The 22,393-nt window shown below is 40.8% G+C and overlaps 1 protein-coding gene and 1 long non-coding RNA gene across 2 annotated transcripts in view; one reads left to right on the forward strand and one right to left on the reverse strand.

Moving 5' to 3' along the window:
• Positions 1-22,393, reverse strand: part of LOC130594615 (uncharacterized) — a 90,298-nt gene that overhangs the window by 29,752 nt on the left and 38,153 nt on the right. Inside the window, exon 3 of the long non-coding RNA XR_008971124.1 lies at positions 17,981-18,160. This is a non-coding gene — a long non-coding RNA (uncharacterized LOC130594615). The remainder of the gene's footprint in view (positions 1-17,980; positions 18,161-22,393) is intronic.
• NGF (nerve growth factor) overlaps positions 1-22,393 on the forward strand; it is a 35,476-nt gene that overhangs the window by 2,038 nt on the left and 11,045 nt on the right. The gene's annotated exons all lie outside the window — the stretch shown is intronic.

A 22,393-nucleotide genomic window follows, 5' to 3' on the forward strand; every position in this document is an offset into this window, starting at 1 on the left:
ACAACTACCATTACAGACATTCATCTGAAACTCAGGTTACAATATTTTCTGCCCTTCCACAAAGAGGTTACAGTGACAGAATGAAGAACCATATTAACTGCAGTGTTCACTGGAGAGTTGTAAGTAAGATTTGGCCTTTAAATATATTAGTAATTATAGATATGAATCATTTTCTAACAAATCTCAGCAAGGACTGGAGAGGAGCCGTCCTGATGAATCTGTGCAGTGGAGTAATCGTGATTTCACATCTTTACCAATCCCAGCCACTTACCCTAAAGGGATCTGTCAGTCTCACAATAAGGTAGTAAAGAGAGTAACTGTGGTTTTCTTTTTCTCATCCGCCTAGCTAAGCAGTGTCCATTTTCTCCATCAAAAGCTTAAACTGTCTTTTCAGATGTCTTCACTTAAGTTCGGTAGAGAATTACAATGAGCACAAAGGCTCATTCTAACCCATACCCTAAGTAAACAGTTGTCACATAGAAGAACCAAGCAGTCTATTTAATCACCGTAAGATGTTAATTTAAAAGATCAGGTTAGAAAAATACCTAAAATAGGTATTCAGGTTAGCATTTGCAAATGTAAAATGTGTTTCTTTAATGGGATACTTAGAACAAGGCTCAGATAGAACACATTTAAAAACTAGATTATTTCAATCAATAGAACAAGTCCCATAAATTCCCCTACTGCTCCATGGCTTTGGCCATCTAAAAATGTTCCTTTAAATGCAAGTTCTATCAATTAGTTTTGTGATTCCTTAAGAAATGCTTTTAGGATTAACAGAGTATTGAATACATATTAATTAGCATTAATTGAATTACATTAAAAGCATGTGGAAAAAATACTGCTCATTTTAAGAAGTTAACATAATTCTGCCTTTTTCTTAGTCTATATTCTAAGAGCAAAATCTGCTGATAAAAAATAAAGGGGTAATAAAATGAATGCTTTCATTCCCAAAGATTCAATATTCTAAGCCTGGAAGTCAATCCTGGATTGTTGGGTTTAGAAATATTTGTCTCTCCTTCAAATCTGAGCCCAGCTAAAGCCAGTGAAACTCAAACTGGCCACAGCAACAATGACATCTGCTGGCAAATGCCCTCTGTTGAATAGAAGTTTCAAGGGCTTATTCAGAAAGTGACCACAAACTAAAACATTAGATCAGCTGAGATACACTTAAGAGAAATGCAAGATCACACCTCTGCCCAAGAAACATGCCTCATGGTAAAGAAAGTGAAAGGCACGTGTAGCAATGCTGATCCAGCTGCATTGCTCACACAGCAAGGAGAAAACTCTTCCTGTGCTGGGTTTGACTTGACCCCGGTCAGAGAGGCCGATGTGTTTAAGAGCATTTCTATGACAGAAGCTCTGGGATACATGTCCTATGGGATGCATGTGGCTTGTTCTCCTGACACAATGCCCTTTGTGCAGCTCTGCCAAATTCATGGAATATTTGCCTGTGCATGTGTTATTTACACCCAAAATGAACATGGCCAAGCAAAGCAAAATCATTTTTGTTGTTGCCAAGAGACTGTAGTAACTTCATGTGGGTTATGTGCACTCTTATCTGCCTGGTTCCACTAGTCTAAAGCTATGGAACTTGGTGGAAAGAAAATCTCACACTGCTGACATAAACCTATACTGTCCCCAAATCCTGAATACTAAGTTCCAGTCATCATTTAGAATCATAGAATCATAGAATCGTTAGGGTTGGAAAGGACCTTAAGATCATCTAGTTCCAACCCCCTTGCCGTGGGCAGGGACACCTTACGCTAAATCATATCACCCAAGGCCTCATCCAACCTGGCCTTGAACACTGCCAGGGATGGAGCATTCACAACCTCCCTGGGCAAACTATTCCACCTTTCCTGTTAGGGTGCCTCACCACCCTAACAGGAAAGAATTTCCTTCTTATATCCAACCTAAACTGCCCCTGTTTAAGTTTTAACCCATTACCCCTTGTCCTATCACTACAGTTCCTAATGAAGAGTCCCTCTCCAGTATCCCTATAGGCCCCCTTCAGATACTGGAAGGCTGCTATGAAGTCTCCACGCAGCCTTCTCTTCTCCAGGCTGAACAGCCCCAACTTCCTCAGCCCGTCTTCATACGGGAGGTGCTCCAGTCCCCTGATCATCTTCGTGGCCCTTCTCTGGACTTGTTCCATCAGTTCCATGTCCTTTTTATGTTGAGGACACCAGAACTGCACACAATACTCCAGGTGAGGTCTCACAAGAGCAGAGTAGAGGGGCAGGATCACCTCCTTCGACCTGCTGGTCACGCTCCTTTTGATGCAGCCCAGGATATGGCTGGCTTTCTGAGCTGCAAGCGCACACTGCCAGCTCATGTTCATTTTCTCATCAACCAACAGCCCCAAGTCCTTCTCCACAGGGCTGCTCTGAATCTCTTCTCTGCCCAACCTGCAGCTGTGCCTGGGATTGCTCCGACCCAGGTGTAGGACCTTGCACTTGGCATGGTTAAACCTCATGAGGTTGGCATCAGCCCACCTCACAAGCATGTCGAGGTCCCTCTGGATGGCATTCCTTCCCTTCAGGGTATCAACCGAACCACACAGCTTGGTGTCATCGGCAAACGTGCTGAGGGCGCACTGAATCCCACTGTCCATGTCAGCGACAAAGATGTTGAACAAGACCGGTCCCAACACCGATCCCTGAGGGACGCCACTCGTTACTGGTCTCCAGCTGGCCATTGAGCCATTGACCACAGCTCTTTGTGTGCGGCCATCCAGCCAGTTCTTTATCCACCGAGTGGTCCATCCATCAAATTGATGTCGCTCCAATTTAGAGCCAAGGATGTCATGTGGGACAGTGTCGAACGCTTTGCACAAGTCCAGGTAGATGACATTAACTGCTCTACCCCTCTCCATCAGTTCTGTAGCCCCATCAGAGAAGGCCGCCAAATTGGTCAGGCAGGATTTCCCCTTAGTGAAGCCATGCTGGCTGTCACCAAGCACCTTGTTGTTTTTCATGTGCCTTAGCATGCCATCCAGGAGAATCTGCTCCAAGATTTTGCCAGGCCCAGAGGTGAGACTGACTGGTCTGTAATTCCCCGGGCCATCCATTTTCCCCTTCTTGAAAATGGGGGTTATATTTCCCTTTTTCCAGTCATCGGGAACTTCACCTGACTGCCGTGATTTCTCAAATATGATGGCCAGGGGCTTTGCAAGTTCGTTTGCCAGCTCCTTTAAGACCCGCGGATGGATCTCATCAGGACCCATGGACTTGTGCATGTTCAGATTTTTAAGATGGTCTCAAACCAGTTCCTCTCCTACAGTGGGCGCAAGGTCTTCATTCTCACAGTCCCTGCATCTGCCTTCCAAGACTTGGGTGGTTTGGTCAGAGCCTTTGCCAGTGAAGACCGAGGCAAAGAAGTCATTCAGAACCTCAGCCTTCTCCAAATCCTGTGTAGCCAGTTCTCCGGAGAGCTTCCTGAGGGGGCCTACATTCTCCCTAGTCTGCTTTTATTTGCTATGTACCTGTAGAATCCCTTCCTGTTATCTTTAATACCTCTAGCTAAGTTTAATTCTAACTGGGCCTTAGATTTCCTAACCTGGTCCCTAGCTTCCCGGACAACATCCCTGTACTCTTTCACTTATTATAAGCCTGTTTTTTCAATTGAATTTTCCTCAGGAGCTCCTTATCCATCCAAGGAGGTCTCCTGGCCCTCCTGCTGCACTTCCTGCTGCACCTCAGAAAGTGAAACATGTAAGGGTGAGAATGATGACAGACTGGAAAATTTTCCATATTTAGAGAAACTATAGAGCTTATGATTTCTACGTTGCATTAGATGTGTTTTTCAGCCTTTAGCATTGCATAAAGAAACACTCCAATGACACAGAACTTCCTCTGTGTACAATTAGGATTCTCCATCCACAGATCTTGCTTCTGTGAGATAATTAAGTGCTTGCAAACAAGTTATGATGTACTGGAACATCAACACCTGCCACTTGGAAACAATTACTGGGACACATGCAGAAGGATGAAATCCAATTTAATGGATACACAAAGGAAGCCGTAAGATGCTGACTGCATTGGCAGAGCTGGTAAGTCACTGAGGATGCAGAGTTGGCTACAGCAGTTCACTAGGCAGCACATCTCTGAATGCATTAGCCCCAAGTGAAGCACACCCATGTACACCACACTGCCCAGTGCTCTCATGTATTTAGAAATGAGAGACAGAAAGAAGAATGCAGTACTTGACTACCTTCAGGCATAATCTCTGTGTGACTATATTCACGTGGAAGACATTTAGATTGTACCACTACTGCACAGCAAGAGAAAATATGCAAAGTGCTGATTGGTATTTTGAGCCTTGCATACAGCTATTAAGATGCAAATTGCTGTTTGCCTGTAGAAATCATACATATATATGTACAAGACTTGTCTGGCATATTATTTAAATTCAAAATGAAAATAACTGCATGGGGGAGTTTGAAATAACATGCTCAATGGCTTTACTGCCAGCTTCTGGAGCTTCACTTGAATTTCCTGTGCCATTTTCCAATGAATGAAACAACAGCATTTATTTCCCAGTAAAGAGCCTTTCTTCTTTTTCACCTAAGCTCTTGTGTTCACAACAATGCTTTGAGATTTTATGGCACAGTAGCTGCCATTATCAGAGAACAAAAATCAAGATTGATCAGACACACGTTTTCTGTTGCTGGGATCAGTTTTATCACATTACTATGGCTTCCACATTACCTAGAGATATTCCCTGGAAGAAACTGTGAGATGGTGACAACAGAGAGCAAAAATAATAGAATCATATAATGGTATGGGCTGGAAAGGAGCTTAAGATCATCCAGTTCCAACCCCCACTTCCACTAGAGCAGCTTGCTCCAAGCCCCTGTGTCCAACCTTCAGCACTGCCAGGGACGGGGCAGCCATAGCTTCTCTAGGCAACCTGTGCCAGCGCCTCAGCACCTTCCCACAAGGAAAGAACTTCCTTGTATCTAACCTGAACTTTCTCTGTTTCAGTTTGAACCCATCACCCCTTGTCCTATCGCTACAGTCGTTGATGAAAAATCCTGAGGAATTGCCTGTCCTGAACTTTACAGCCCAAACCCTAACACAGTCTCCCCTCAGGGTGACAGTCCCTACAGATGTTCTCTGGACACATATCTGATCGCTGTCAGAAATCAAACCTGCAGAAGCGAGGCCACTCTGTGCAGTTCAAGACATTTTTTGTTCAGAGATTTTCCAAAACTGAATATTGAACCCAGACCACTAAAACTGATTTCAAAACCAACTTTCCCTAATTGATGTTCCTGGCTCCAAAATCAAATTTCCTGTTCCCACAGGGTCCATAACAATGTGCTAATAAAAGATCAGATTCTGCTCCCATTGACTTGCTATGTATCAAAACTCTCATTGATTTCAGTGGAAAAAGATCCAAGCACAAAGACTGAAAAAGTCAAACAGAAGGTTAAGAGTTTGACTTTGTTTTGGGCCTTGGTTTACATATTATTGCCAAAATCATAATGACCATTTCTGTGACGCAAATACGAGGATCTTTCCAGGAATAAAATCAATGCAATGAATGAATAATCGATTAACTGAATCTGTTCCTTACACTATGTCATTTAGTTTGGAGTGCCCTATTTGTGAGAAATAGTGCTGCCTTAAAAAGTATGTGACAAAAACTGATTTAGCTCAGTTAGTTGTTAACTGCTCTGAAAAGTAATAAAAGGTTAGATTCTTTCTAGCAGTTCTGACCCACAATGAGGAAATTAGCCCAGTATAAGTACAGCTGGTAAGCAGATTATTTTTTTGACAACTTTCTATATATGCTAAGTATGGCTTTGCTAGTCTAAAAATTACTATTTTGAATCATTCCTATTCTGGATAGTTTCATATTTTGCCCTCTGTATTGTGTAGGTATAAAGGTGACAAATTTTTTTGTGGTCTGGTTCACTTATTTACTTCGGTGAAGCACTTTGGTTTGTTCTTTACACAACCATATGTGATCCAGGCTTTTAAAAGGAAACTCTTCAGAAATTTTGGGGATGGAAATTCACCAAACACCTCATTGCTATGTGTTCTTTGATTACAATACATTTAACAGCTCTGGCTCACACAATATGTGGGGGTTTTCTTCTGCTTTGAAACATATCTTTCACTTTTTTTGTTTGAAGCCTTTATGTGCTGGATGACTCAGGTATGGAAAAAGACCTGTGCTTGTGCACAGAGCCATTTGCCCTGTGGTGAATGACACAGCCTGCATTTTCTGAAATGCATCATTTCCTGCCCATTATTTCACGATCCCTTTTTGATGCTCTACGTATGAGCTCCAGAGCAGCATTTACGGTGCGTGTATTAGCACAGCCATCCAAATTGCTCATTTCAACTATTCATTGCTTAACACATTGCAAGAACAGCTCGAATTCTGATGAACTTAACTATAAATTCAGCCCCACTTAGGAGCTGTACTTTCACTAATCATCAAAATAATCATACTGTGGCCTTTAAGGAGGGTCAGCAGGTCACATCAGCTGCTTGAGTCAGTAGGCAAGAATGAACTGTCACACTGTGCATGGATGTCTGGTCACTGCAGGTGTGCATATTCCTAACTTTCTGGTGCTTTCATATTTCAGACTGAAAAATAACACTTTTACACAGCAGCCTTTGAACAATTTTCCCTCATTAAGAATGGGCAAGGAGGCATAGAATAGCCATCTCTGAAAATGTACAAGTTTTTCACCTTATTTAGATGTATGAAGTGCATTTTCTAACTGCAGCTGATGGACTGTGACACTGCTCAGTCTGCAGACAGCTGCTCCTCAGACAGTTGTGACTTCAGGGTTTTAAGCTTGAAATGGGAGACCTGAGATGAGCTCTTAGGCAGAAGTTCTTTACTTTGAGCGTGGTGAAGCTCCAGCACAGGGTGCCCAGAGAAGCCATGGCTGCCCCATCCCTGGCAGTGTTCAAGACCAGGTTGGACACAGGGGCTTGGAGCTGCTCTAGTGGAAGGTGTCCCTGCCCGTAGCAGGGGGTTGGAACTGGATGAGCTTTAAGGTCCCTTCCGACAGGAACCACTCTGTGATTCTACGATATGACTCATAGGACAACTTGCTTCAGGGCAGAATGTTCTACAAAAGATAGGGCATTTTTTTGTTTCAAAAGCAGCTACCAATTCCCAGTTTCACTGTACTTGTGTGTCACATTAAGAACCCACTTAGCAGATTCTGAAGCATCTGAAAATCAGTATAGAATTAGGGAGCTCAAGAGCTTTGGAAATTTTATTCCAGGAACTGAAAATTGTGCATTTAAAAACTGAGATACCCACAGGTAATGTGTTCTACCAGGCACTTACAAAGTGCTAAGTTACACTGCACTCCTTATCAGCTTCCTTTTACATTTCTGGAAGCCCCTAGGAAACAAACTATACCTGCTGCTTTTGTGTTTAAATTTGTGCCCCTTTGTTTCTAAGGTTTTAGTAAGTTAGAAATATTCAAAAGAAATGCTTTCTAATAATTCACATTTAGTAGAGTTTCATACTCCATTCAAATTTTACTGCTGTTTGTCTCAAGGAATCAAGCACAAACCTATGAGACAAACACACATGCATGTAACCTTAGGGGATTTAAACGTTTTGAATTACATTTACACATTCCTTCTTTTGAACTAAGCATGCAAGTGGATATAGGGCTTGTTGCGTTTACTTTGTATAGCTACAGTCCATTAAATTTGAGTGATTTTTGGATTCTTTAGAAAGGCAATGGATTTCAAAGCGACCACTGACTTTATTCTGGTTTGTATCAAGCTTCTATAGCTTTGTTTGGTTATAACTTCAGTAACCCAAGAATTGTGTTTCAGAAGTTACAGCTTTCTATCCTCATTAAGAAAATCATTTAAGTCTTTTATGGTCAATGGATACAAGCTCCTTAGGTACCAGTAAGAGAAGAGGATATTCTGCATCCAAAGTTAATAACCTAGAGGATATCTGAAGTTTTCCACGATTTTCTCTCTTTTTTGTGTGTGCTAGCTCTTTATGAACACAAGTAGAATTATGGACACCACGTACAGAGTCATGTTTGACAAGTTTGTTCAGATTGCTGATCACTAGGAAATGTCACATTTGTACACTTCCGTTAGTTTCTGATCTCCTAAGAATTCTTAAGTAGCAGGAAAAGTAAATGCACAGTTCCATCTTTTTTAATTATTGTTACCACTTTCACACGTCTAGAAAAGGACTATGCCTTCTGCAGGACTTTCAACATGGAAAATACTTCATAGCAACAGACATAAAGAAAAGTTTGTTAAAGCAACAGCGTACAGAACAAACCAGAAGTCAGTTTTACAGGGTTCCCTGAGATGAAGGTGGCCTTCAAATACTGACAAGTATAGCATCTCTCTACATCACTACAACTACCTGAAAGGAGGATGGAGCCAGGAGATGGCTGATCACCAGTCCCAAGGAACAAGTGATGGGACAAGAGGAAATAGCCTCAAGCTGCACCAGGGGAAAGTTAGACTGGAGATTAAGAACAATTCCTTCCTCAAACGGTGCTCAGGCATTGGACAGGCTGCCCAGAGCAGTGCTGGAGTCACCGTGCCTGCAAGTGTTCACATACCGTGTTGATGAGGACTTCAGTGCCAAGGGTTAGTGGTGGCCTTGGCAGTCCTGGGGAATGGTTGGACTTTATGACCCTGAAGGTCTTTTCCAACCTGGTTGATTCCATGACTCCATGACTGCATGATCAAACTGGATGGGATATCAGGAGGTCCTCTGTGCATCTTCCTGCTAAAGAAGGATCTCTGTACCATTTACTAGAGGACTAAGAATGGGAGTCAATAACAAGCAGCAAACTTTCTGCAATATTATTTTCTTGGTAGATGTGCTCAGTGCAGAATTTTAGGGATGAGCGGGGTTCATCCAAGGTCTTTAAGGAACTCGGAACCAAGGAACAGCATTATGGTTGACATTCAGTCTCCTAGGTAAGATTCAAATTGGCTTCACTATGAAGGATGACATCCATGTGATAACAGCCTGTATTTATTACTAGTTTAACACCTAAAAGGTTTTCCACATGAGAAGCCACTCATTCTTTCTCTCATTAGACAGTTTGGGGTTTGGGGCTTTGGTTTAGGCATTTCTGGTTTGCTTTTCCTTTCCAGCTGGCTGCAGTCCACACCATTAGCTTTGGCATTTTCTCTTTTTATCATATATTGCCTTTGACCAAGAATTCAGGTTAAGTACTTCCATCACCTATAAAAAGGATACCTTTTCACAGGCTAGATCCTTTCCCCACTGTTTGGCTGCTGTACTGGGGATTAGGCCCGGTTCCTCAGCTCTTCCCACTACCATATTTTTGGACTTATGCGAAACAGTAAAAGTCCAAAGGGGATTTAAATCATGGGCAGATTCAGAAGGCTCAGCTGCCTGGTGCCTCTTCTACTGCAAAAGCTAAGTGCACCAAAGGGAACCACCAGATGACAGGCTCAATAATGACAGAGAGCCATTGCTCCACACCATGGAATTAAGCTGCAGAACTCCCAGCCCTTTGCTGCTCAAAATGTACATTGACTCAAGGAATAGGTAGACAGGGACATGGATGGGAAATACACTGAGGATTTTAAACACATAGAAAATCCTGCACAGAAAGCTGCTCATTCAAAAACTGCAGGAGAGGAAAGTGGTTGGAAAAGTACCACTATATGCTTATCTTTCTCTTAGACACTTCCAGAATTTGCCTCTTCAAGGAAACAGGATTGACAAGATTCTTTCATCTGGTCCATCTCGGTCATTCTTACATACTGATAGTGTGTTGAAGGGGTTCTCTTTAATGGGGAATGCACTGTGATCTTTCTTCTGATCACAGTGTTGGCAATTTTATCAATTTCCCTCAGCAAAACTGACTGCACTACTGCATTTCTTACCTGTAAGAAAAGGTACACAAACCGTCAAGGGAAATAAATAAGAACAGAGGGAAAATAGCCTCTTTATCCTGCTCTGTTTTTACCGTGCTTACAGTGTAGAGCCAGTCATTTTTCAATCAACTATGCATTCAAGGTTGTTTTATACTCACTTCTTCCCCTAAGACTCCAGTCCTGTAAATAAAGCTGGTATCCTTTGTTCATCTATGGATGACATTCTTCTGTATTCCTACCACCGGCTGGCTGTTTCAGAGTGTTGTTTGCTAAGATTACCAAGCAATCCATAATGCTCTATAAAAAGGTTTTTGCCTCTTTTTTGTTTGTCATGCTTTTTGTATTACCATTAACTGCAAATATAACTTGTTCCTGCAGGTCACAGACACACATGTTAAAAAGCTCGGGGTCTGCCCTTCTCTTTTCCCCTGGGTTCATAATTTTACTTCAGTTCCTTGTATTAAAACCAGAATAAGAAGAAATAATGAAACCTTTTTCTCTGTGGTGATCAGAGTTTCCGGCATGTACTAAATTTGTAACCATCTGCGAGGTTTGAGTAACTTCTAGGACATAGAGATACACATGTCTAACACAAACTCTCTAATCAAACAGACCACTAACACCATAGCTTTTATTCTGGTCAGGACTTCCACCTATCCTACATTTTAATCAAACTTGTAGAAACATTATTTAGAAAGCTAGTAGCTTTAAAACCTCCAGCCTTCTGTGAGATGTGAATGGCACTCAAGAATTTCAAGCGTCATTGCGTCAAGGGTTCACAAGACAGTGTAATTTCATAAGTGTCATTTCCCTATTAAGCCAGACTAAAACCAGGTGATGCTCTGTGTTGCCCCCACCTTGAAGTCTGCACAGCAACTAAGAACTGTGTACTCAATTATGCTTTGCACTTGTGTACCAACTTACGTTTTAGTTACAAAGATGTCAAGCCACACAGCCTAAGCATGCTTTATTTTGCATGTCAAGGACCCATTCCATTCCTCTGCTTGTTATTGGTGTTTCTTATCAAAGCTCTAAATATTCAACATCTATTATTTTGTTCCACCTGGATCCAAATCCTCCAGCCCCAATCATTCTTGCCAAACTCTCCTCTCATTATTTTCTCAGGCACAAGCTGTAAACAGAAGAGTGCAAAGGTTCACTGCTCAGCCTCACATTCCAGAACACTTTATATATGCCAAAAGTGTGAGTTTCTGGCTTTGCCAAAGCATGCAGAATCACATCACATGCATTAGAGGGACTTTGATCCACCAGCTCTCCCTAGATGTGCATTCCTGCACTGTAAACTGCCTTTGTGAACAGCGTAGTGCTGTGAAGGGTTGCACTAAACACCACTTTTTCCCCTCCGTGCTTCAAAAGAAAAACACGTAGCCTTTTCCTTCTCCGCTCTCCCACTCCTTCTGTTCTATTTGAAAGCAAAGAAAGTAGAAAACTACTTATGAACTACAGAATTTCCTACCTTTGTTCAACATTTCAAATTTGCAAAAGCATTCAAATCACAGAATCACAGAATTTGTTTGAATTCAGTCATCTGAATTCAGTCTTCAGCACTGTAACCAGGATTGTTCCATCACTTGAAAGGAAATACTTTCTAAGAAAATCACCTATTTCCAATGCCACAGAAAACCTGATATAATGTTGTTCAGCAGATTTAAAGTTCATCTCTCTATCTTTGCAATAAAATTTTGCAAAAGCTCTTTTTCGAGAGACATCTATTTGAACTGTGACATTGCACACAGAAAGTAGGTGCACATCTGATCAAAACTTCCCTCTGCTTTTCATTTTAAGCTGGCAGAAAATGATGTGCAAAACTTGACTATCTGCTTTGAACCTAATATTCACAAAAAAAAACCCAAACAAAACAGAAAGATTACACAATATGTACCTTTAAAAAGATTTTTAAGTCAGAGACCTGTTAGGCGTATGCTATTAAAAAAAACCAAAACCCAGCCCACCAGTTATTTTCCTTGTGTTAAGCAATCTAAAATTGTCATGTAGTCATCATCTGATGAACAGTGTAGTAAAAATACGCAAATACCTAAGAAAAATCTACCCCTAATGCTATAATTATGATAACAATCTGTGTAGTACCATTCTTGACCATACAACATAGCCAGATCACATCTGGCTACAAATGTCATCTTTTGTTTCTTTTCACCATATGCTCATGCATACTACCTTCCAATTCGGAATATAATTGCTTTCTTGTCACTATTATGCTTGGACTAGAGGATCTCCGTTCCAGTTTTACCAGTTCTGTGATTCTGTGTGATTCTGTGTGATTCTGTGATTGCTCCTGACAACTGATTCAATAGAAACCAGCATTCCCAAGTAATACTGTAATAAATACAACAAGATGCACATCAAATATCCAGACAAAGGAAATACGTGGTTACAGTGTTAAGTGATATAATGACAATGAATTTCAAGTATTTCAGGTTAATGTAATTAATATTGGCATACAAAACATAGAAATACCATAATGGTGTGGGGAAAGAATTCCGCATTTTATTATGTTTTCTCTGTTCTGATTAATGACTAGACAGCAAAGACCAAAATGGTAGCAGACAGCTCACGTATCACCAGCAGGTTCCCAGCTGACAAGCTGTAGGTGCAGTATATAAGCTTTAGAGCACATGTGCCCAGATTCCTTACAAAATGCCAACACTGTTCTTTGCAGGGTTGAACATAAAAGCAGAAAAAGAAACCACTTACCCAACACAGAAAACCAGAACTTAACATTAGTATTATCAACCCTGTGTGAGTCAGTAACAAGTTTCACTTGTTAGTAAAAGGTGAATTTCGAATGAGAATTTACATCCCTTTTGCATCTTCCCCACTCATGTGGGGGAGCTCCAAATTCCCTGTTGCAGGTGCAGCATGGACCCATAGCAAGGCACAAAGCAGAGGAAAAAAAAACTGCAGAAAAAGAGCTCTGACAAAACCCTTTAACCTGCTTCTCCTATTTCCTGCAGCTTTACTTCCCTCTTTTCCCAGCAATGCCATCATTCAACAAATCATAAAGTAAAAAGGAAGAATCTTCCATTTCCAGCATTTTTATTGAGTGAAGCCTTATTGGCATGAGATAAATATATCACCTTTATCCACTGGGGAAAGAAACAACCAACTAAACAAGAAAGAAAAGCAATTGCTTACTCTTTAATGACAGCTCTTACCTAAGGTTCTACCACCTGCTTTGCTCCATAATATAGTAGAGCCAGATGGGAAACTGTTTAATCCAGGTGCATGGTTGCAGCCAGATGTCTGTGTTGTAACTTTTATCTTTATGTGGCTGGTATAGACTACTGTGTCATACTGGGTCACAAAATGAGTATGAATCCATGAGCTGTGACATGGTGTTAAGGTGTTCAGTGTGCTTGGAATTTCCCATATTACAAAAGTGATGGAATAGCTTCACATGACAAATACCAAATATTCATCAAAGCAAGCAGTCAGTAAAGCTGTGCAACCATGTGGGAGCAGTAAAGAAGATGAGTCATTTATGGATGTGCTGATGATCAGGTTTTCATTATTGCACACAACCTGGGGCACATAAGGAACTAGACATGTATTGAAACAATCACCGTTAATTTCAACTAGATGAACTCTTGCAAGAAAATTTAACATAAGCCGTCTTCAGCTCCTATTTGAAACATTTTTTTGCTAGATGCAAGAAACAAAATCCACAGAAATACCCTTTGGGGATTAACTATCTAAAAATAATAGATGAAAAAACCTACTGACTTATCTCTAAAATACCCCTTTTCCCTTCCAGGCGTGATTTTTGCCGCTTGTAGTAATATCTGCAAGAGGTTTTGTAGGTTGCTATTGTTTCTCTTTCTAAAATATTCTAAAAGCCTGTTTTAATTCCTAGAGGCTCTGCAAATTATCTGTCCCAGAAACAAGGCAGCATTGCAGCATCATTCAGAAAGAAGAATGTGAGAGAAGGAAGGTGCCATTTTTCATCTGTCAGTCTATATACTGAAGTGGAACCTAATGCAAACCTGCACAATGAAATAAAGTTCCTCTACTCGGAAAGAGTCATAGTGAAAATCTTCAAATTAAGAACATCACAAGTATAGGACAAGAGGGAACAGCCTCAAACTGCACCAGGGGAGGGTTATACTGGAGATTAGGAACAATTCCTTCACCCAAGGGCTGCTCGGGTTGGAGTCACCGCCCCTGAAAGCGTTCACACACCATGTACAGGAGGCCCTCAGTGCCATGGGTTAGTGGTGGCCTTGGCAGTGCTGAGCAATGGTTGGACTTGATGTCTTGAAGGTCTTTTCCAACCTAGTAGACTCCATGATTCTCTAAGTGTTCAGGAAGAAATTAACTGCTTGACTGAGAATATCCCTGGCTTTTTATTTTATCTAAAACACATGAGTGATATTTTGAAACATTTGATTGAACTCAGTCACTCAATCTTAATTTGGTATTTTGAAACATTTCATTGAACTTGCAGTCACTCAGTCTTAATTATGGTTTGGCATTTGCCTCTGTGTAGGCTGATCCATAGGGAACGCCATTCATACCAATCCTGAAGTAGAACAGGATGACGTAGCTGATTAATCAACTTTCTTTTCTTATTAAGAAATGAGTATTTGGCTTCCCCAACTAAAATGATCATTGCCAAGCTCATGCTAGAACTCACATGGTTTGGGTCACCCCTAACACATTCTAAGAGAAGGAAATTAGCCTGTACAACTGATGAACACAAAAAGCAATACTGCACCCACGGTCTGCTGTTCAGCATCAATTCCACAGCATTTGTGAGAGAAATGTTCCTGTTCCTGTTGCTTTCTGATCAAGATTTGTCCCTAACTTGGAAGCACAAGCCCAGGGCTTATGGGTTCTGATGGTGGTATCAACTGCTATCTAGACAAGTAGGTACCAAAACCAGAGCACCTGTAGTTTGCTAAATAGATCTAGCCAATTCCTTAGCTAAAGCACAGCACAGGATCTGCAGGTGAGCCACGTCTCTGACTTCCAATCCAGAAATTTCCTGAATCTATTAACCAAGTCAGCAGAAGGAAAAAAAAAAACCTACTTGTAAAAACCTTAAGTAAACATGGAGCTATTTTTCCCTTTCATTAATAGGTAAATCACAACAGAAAAGCAGCCACTCTACAAACACAGTATGTGATCACTGTCATGAAATGCCTTAAACGTAAATGGACCTCATGACAAAGTTAAGCAAACCTCAATTAAAGGCACAATGCTTTGAAACAGAAACAACCCATCACTCTCCCAGCTTCCCACTAAGTAGGTCTCCAAGCCTGGAAACGTTGCCAGCTATGGGGAAGTTTAGAAAGCTAATGACAGTAAAAATAGGATTCACTAGAAACTGTAATTCTGACTCCAGTAAGCATTGCCAGAGGCCTGACATGAAGAAACAAGTACTATTTCAAGCCGACTGCAAAGCCAAGGGAAAGATTAACATCTGTCAGAATCAGCCACAGATGAGATTGTTATTGATCCCTGAATGTCACAAGAATTTAGAAGGGCTAAAAGGAAATAAAAAATACTCATGCATCTGGGGATTTGCTTTGTAAATTCAAATACCTTTCCCTGCAGTTCAGCTGTGTATTTTCAAATTGCTGCGTGTGAGGCAGCTCAATGTTACAAGAAGAGGTACTTCTTCCAACTTATTCACTGTCAAGCTTAGTCTTGTATGAAAAGAAGGGTCAAGAAGCAGTTCTGTTGCTGCAGCAATCACTGCAGTTACTAGTCTTCAAACCATTGATTTTTTGTGTTTAGGCCCTGTCGCTGTGGATTTTGTTTCTGTCTTATCCATGTCCATCCCTAATAACAAGATTAAGACTTCGCTCACATTCTTCTAATTAAAATGGTGTAATTCTGAGAAGGGATTCCAGGTCTTCTTTTAGCAGGATAATCAGGGTATCTGTGAGTTCAAGTTAGCATTTTTTAACATCTAAGTTAGCACAAAGATGGCACTCTTCCATGCAGGCCATAACTCCTTATCCACAGTGGTTTTAACAACACACTCCATTTTATAGCGGTGGTAGCAACAGCACTGCATACTACAGAGAGCTGCTACGCTGCCTTGAGCTGATGAGTTTACAGGTTTTGAACTTGCCATCCTTCTCAGTAGTTTAAGCAACCAAAGGCTGTACACATTTTACCATGCTAAGAACATAGATGCATTAGTCTGCAACATATTTAGAATCAGAGAATGGTTAGGGTCGGAAAGGAACTTAAGATCAAGTTTCAACCCCCATTTCCCTTACTGAACTGGAAGAAGGAGGATCTGAACTTCAAGCTGTATTGCACTTAACCAGCTATAGCCTTCAAATATTATTTACAAGTTATTATTTCTGTAGCTTCTTATTTCTATAGCAAGTTACCATTCCACAGCTTTCAGAAGTGCCTCTTCCCACTCCAACTCCTTCTCTAATATCTTCTATAAGGGATGTGATACAGAACTAAGAGAAGTTTTGGTATAATCGGCTTCCACAAGATTGTTTTAATCAATGTAGGTGAGAAACCTTGTTACAACCATTTAGTCAGCTGTCGTGGGGTTCAGCCCATTTGTCCTGGGTTCAGCCCATTTCCAAGAGCTTACAAATTCAGTCTATTGATGGAAATAATAAAGGTTCATACCTAATATAATAATAACTAATATAAAAAAATAACCTGATTTAATAGGTGTCCCTGCCCATCTTCCAACACAAATCATTCTATGATTCTGTAGTAAAAAACAGCAAGGAAAATAATACACTGGTAAACACAGTAATAGTGATCTTCTAATCCTGGACTACCTTTATTGGAAGTCCCACATTTCAAACTCTGCCTAGTGAGGAAGTCAGTGAACCCCATGGGAAGGTGAAGAGTGAAAAGTGTAAAGATGTGTGATGACATCAGCGATTAGCATTGCTTTGCTATTTAGGCATTTAGATTTATTCAGATTTACAACAAGGCCAAAGAGTTCTAGAAGGAGTGGTAGAAGCATTCAAGAGCACAACTGAAATAAAAGGGATGCCTCTTCTCCATTATACTTTCTGACTACAGCAAAAAATGTATTCAGCAATCAGATGACGCCAGCAATCAGAAAATGAACATGTAAGAACCCCACAAATGTTCTTAACATGAGTTGCCAAACTGAGACTTTCAAGAATTGTCAAGGCTGACAGGTTAGTCCAACTCCCAGTTTCCTGTTCATAAGCAGAAGTTGCTGAAGCCTGAACTTCATTTAAACTTCTTTGCACTTCGTTCTTTGCTTAAAGAATTCCATATAAAGGAAGTGAAAAGTACAAGAAAGGATCAATCTTTTCTTTACAAGCACTTTTCTGTTTTAAGTGTATGACCAGAGCTGCTCAAAGACACAGGCATTTATCTCAGAGACAGCTGCAGACTCCCAGCCAGGGAGGACATCTTGCACTCTATCACCAGTCACTTCACTGTACATTGCACAGATTGCCAGCAAGCTTTCTGTGAGGTAAGGATGTTGCAGAGTGCTCAGGCTCCAGAGGCCACTGGTTCAAGATTCAGACATTTATATTTCACCTAAAGTGTCTGGTTAGAAAAGAAAAACCTCCTGTCTTAAAACATTCACAGCAGATGCCTCCCCTCAAACTCTGACATAATACAAAGACAGAAAACTCCTACTCACCCACTGCTCACTGGGTCTGCTCCCAGAAGCCCACACAATACAGCTAAAATATGGACCCAGTTCAAGCTCTCTTTGCTCTCTGGGAGCATTAGTTAGATTTTTTTTATGCAGCAGCTGCCTGACACACTCAGGATGCTGGGAACTTTGCATAGTGCAGAAGACCAGTCTGTATTTTTCTGGCCTCATAGGTTTAGTGTCAGGGTGTCAACTAAAGCAGAGCTGAGATTTTCAGGGCATAGGAATGAAGCAACCTCCTAAATCAAGACACTATAATTGCTTATTCAGTTCAAAGAAAATGCAGTTTGAATTCTTTTTTTTCTGATTATATATTCTGTTTCTAATGTAGAGAATCCACTGCATTTTGTTTCTACCTCTCTTCATGCTTGCCAGCAGTTGTCTAGCATTAAGAGACACTTTGCAATGTATTAATACAGTAAAGTGTAAATACCTTCCACAGAAGATGAAAGCCAAATGCTTAAGACAAGAGGTCTAGCATACACTGCAGCAAAGCTCAGGGGGGGCAGAAACTCTGAGGCAGCTGGTCTCAACGTGTAGAAGGAGAAGGCAGGGAGACTTGCAGATAAAGGAGAGGCTGCAGTCAGAAAGCATGTGGAGCAGACACTTGGTGCTGGAGAGGAAACAAAAAAAGCGTATGTCAAGACATAGGTATGATCAGGGGCAGGACTGAGTTCCAGAGAATATGAGATTTTACCAGCAGGAATATATTGCTTGGTACTTGAGTGTGCTGCCCAGCAAATCAGTAACAAGCCAGCCCAACTGCTGCCCAGAAGAGCAGTTCTGTTTAGACAGGGGATGCACAGGTCTGTCCAGCCCAGAGGGAATGCAAGTGCCTATCTGCACTTAGTCATAGTAGCAGTCACAGGCTGGACTTGGGGATGACAATTCCATTCTCCCAGTGCTTTTTAATCTACTCATTCCATGAAAAAAGATGCAACAAAGGATTATGTAAAGAGAAAAGGATCTGGAACTCATATGGGTTGCAAACACTCATGAAAACACACTTGTTTTTCTACCACTTGAGTCATGCACGCACAAAAATACAATGAACAAATGAGGATAAAAAGGCAAATAAAAGAGTGCAAACAAATAGGTTCTGTTTCCCAGCATCCTGAAAACTTCTGCAGATCAGCTTTGCAATGGTTTACTCTTCAGCCAATCAACCAAAGCAATCTTCTAGGCTTAACACACTTCAGAACAGAAAACAAGCAGGCAAAAAAACAGAGGTATGGAGCCTTTTGCATAATGTCAACACATTTACACACAAACCTTACTTTAATCCTAAGTAAATCCTGAGGATAAACGTAAGAAGTATGAAAGCACATGGGCAAGAATTCCTGAAGCACCACAGTCTACACAACAGCTCTGTCTCTTCATAGAAAATGATGCAGCATCAAGTGCTAGAATGCAAAGACAAAATCCTATTTGTTTGTTTTCTTTTTCTGATCATGTCCAAATGAGCCAAAGTATAAGAACAAAGATGGCTTAAAGGTCTAAGCAATCCTAAGATCCTTGTGTTTTCCTTGGTAAAATACCCTAGATGTCAGGAGACTTTCATTTCTCTTGTTAGGAACTACTTGTGCTTCTAGGGAGCATTACAACAGTTACACAGGTTTCTGTGTAACTCTTTCAATGTTTCCCTGGTTGACCTTGTTTTATAAGGCAGTATTTGCAGATTTTGTTGTGGACAAGCTCTACTCCACACCCTGTTCCTAGGAGACTTCATCCTCTTATGTCAAAATGAAACCAGATTTTAAAGGGTCAGAGAGAAAAAAAACCTTTTATTCCACCTCTTTAGTAACTTCCAATTTTAACATTACTAGGAACTACCAAAACACCTTCCAAGATGAAAGCTTTTCTTTCCCCCAACTCAAACATTTGCTTAGTGTATATGACAAAACCCACCATATTTCACATCTCTGTATCAGAGAACTTAGAAATTCTAAGGAAATTGTTTTGAATGCAAATTAAATGGGAAAGGCATGCGGAGTAGAGGGGTTTGAGCATCCCTACATCTTCACAATCTTCACAACGAGCTCAGGCTTTGCAGTGAGGAGATATACAAATACCTGCCCAATCTTTGCATGTCAGCTCATGCATAGCAGGTCACAGCTCACTGCTATCCACTGCGTATGTCCAGTAGTCATCCAGAAATGACATATTTCTCACATTTACAGGATATGTCAAAGAAGGTAAAAGTGAAACCACTAAAGAGCAACTGCTCAGTTACTTGTTGTTTATGCATTCAGTTCAACTCGGGGCATGTTGATTTAAAGGAAAGTATTAACATTCAATTTAAAATATTATTCCCATACCTTATGTGGACTTCTAACAAAATGAGTTCAATGTAGTTACAATAAGGTAAAATGAATTTGACTGACATGAGTTTTCTTGTCAAGATTTCTGTATTGCCATGTAAAGTAAATCATTAGAGAGGGAATTCAATCACTAAGAAGGTAACAGAATTCCACAGGTCTCATGAAGGTAAAGTAGATTTAGAAATAGGGAATACCCCAAATTCAAGATCTAGAGAAACATCACAGATGATGGTTAGATCTTAGGCAGAAGCTCTTCCCTGTGAGGGTGCTGAGGCGCTGGCACAGGGTGCCCAGAGAAGCTGTGGCTGCCTCATCCCTGGCAGTGCTCAAGGCCAGGTTGGACACAGGGGCTTGGAGCAAGTTGCTCCAGTGGAAGGTGTCCCTGCCCGTGGCAGCGGTTGGACCTGGGTGAGTTTTAAGGTCCCTTCCAAGTCGAACCATTCCATGCTTCTAAGGAATCTATCTTTGGGAATCTGATCATGACACACCAGCTCATTTTTATCTTCTCACTACACTACAATTGCTAAAAACCTCATTTGCTTCAGATTTCTTTGTACAGTGGTAGAAAAAGATAGTGAAAAAGGACAACACAAATGAAAATTATGAGCTTGAGTCAAAATTAAATGCTGGTATCACTGTTAGGATTCAGCTTGCTCTTATTAATAAGGGTTTGGACAAGAAGCAGGATTTATATTCCCTTCTGAATAGCTGGAATAAGATCACTAGCTGGAAAAGTTTATTGGCACTTAAAGATACTGTATTTTTCTGCCTTAACTACTTTTGGCTGTAAGATGGGATAGTAATCTTGCAGACTGATTAACTTCATACTTTCCTTTCCCAGATGAATTTCAGTTTGATTTTCATAAACTCTCAAAGTACAGTTCTTTCATTTCTGGTCATTTTGTATTGGAAACCTTAGGACCAACTACAGCAAGCTAGACACTTCCCTAAAATAGCTCAAGATCCATCTGGGAAAGCTGTAAAGGGAGAGGAGGACAGGCCGTGCACCCCCCTTCATGCACTTCTTTCGACTTGCTGTTTTAAGCAGCACATGGAAGGGCTCCTTGTGCTTAGACAGGAAATGCAGGTGAGCAGCAACCTTCCATGCTGGCCAATACTTGGGTAGCATGGAGGCACGTTTTCATAGACCTCAAAGGCAAACAACTTTATATGGGTGGGACGGATTTATCCCCATTTTGCTGCAGTAGTATTCCTATCAGTTAGTGCCTGAGATCTTTAGTTACTCCTTTGTGCCTGTGAATTAGGAGTTACGAACCCTGGAGTCCTATAAAATATATATATACAGTTTGAAGCCTATATTGAAAGTTCCAAAGTAATCATCACATGTGAATCATTATTTTAGGGTTTCCTTTATAGATGATAATATAGGGGTGATATACAACCATAGTATGCTCAGGTAACTTATTTCTAACCAGCATTTTTATTTCTAGCTCATTTAATTTTACCACCTTTATGCCATTGAGCCCACTGACTTCAGGAGAACCAGATTCACCTGCTCCTTCTAAAGCTGTTCTCTGTCATTTATTTTCTGAGAGATTTCTCACCGGTTTTGATAAGTGACCATTATTTCATTTTTCCTTCACTAAATTTAAAGAGATTTTTATCCTGAGAGAGGCAATTTCTGACTGTCAGTTTGTCACCGTTATCTTCAATAGGATAAAATTTTCTCTCCTGTCAGGATGCTCTGTGCATGTTTAACACTGTACTAACAGCCCATCTCTCACAGTAAGAGCTGCATCCCACTGCAGGTTTTTACTGGTTATGGTCATCATGACCTGAAAACCACATATTGTTTTCCAAAAGAAGCTACAGTTCAGATAACTGCTGATGACTAAATTCCCATGAGTGTAATCTATGTGTTGGAGTATCATGATGCCAAGCATTACTTTCTTAGAAACAGAAGTCCTGATTATGTTTTAAAATGCAGTAGTTGCAACGTGAGTGTTTTAAAACTGAGCTCTGTTTGTCCTGTGTTGCAAGTATCACAAGTATTATCTTTGGCAAGAAACCACATCTGTTGCTGCAGGCTGATCTCTCCCATCAGGTCCCTTCACTCGGCACCCAGTGCTCTGAGGGAATGGGGTGTCAATGAAAGTGATGGGCAAGAGACTCGGACTTGCTTTCCTCTTTGGAGGCTTCTCTGCAATTGAAATATTTATGTACTGGTTCAGGAGAATAGAAGGGATAAAATTAGGCTGCTGCAAATAAGCCATTCCCATTACTTATGCCCCAATAAGTATAAAATAAGCCCTAAGAAGTGTTTTCTAAAGCTTTACCAGTTTCTGATTTGGTGAATCCCCTTCCTCCAGGTCAAGACTTACAGTGCTGTTTTCCCTTAAGTACCCCGAAGAGAGAGATGCATCACATGTTACCAAGCATTCTTGTCATTACCCTTGCCTACACTAAGCTTGAGTCAGAAATCTAGAGGTGGATCTTTGTTGCACATCCTGTGATGACGACGATCACACTGACATGATACATGCTCATCGCTGCAGGGCAGCATT

This window comes from Pezoporus wallicus, unplaced genomic scaffold (genome assembly GCF_028554395.1).
Source record: "Pezoporus wallicus isolate ANWC-B61680 ecotype Strahan unplaced genomic scaffold, APGP_CSIRO_Pwel_v1 scaffold_7736, whole genome shotgun sequence".
In the NCBI taxonomy this organism is placed as follows: Eukaryota; Metazoa; Chordata; class Aves; order Psittaciformes; family Psittacidae; genus Pezoporus; species Pezoporus wallicus.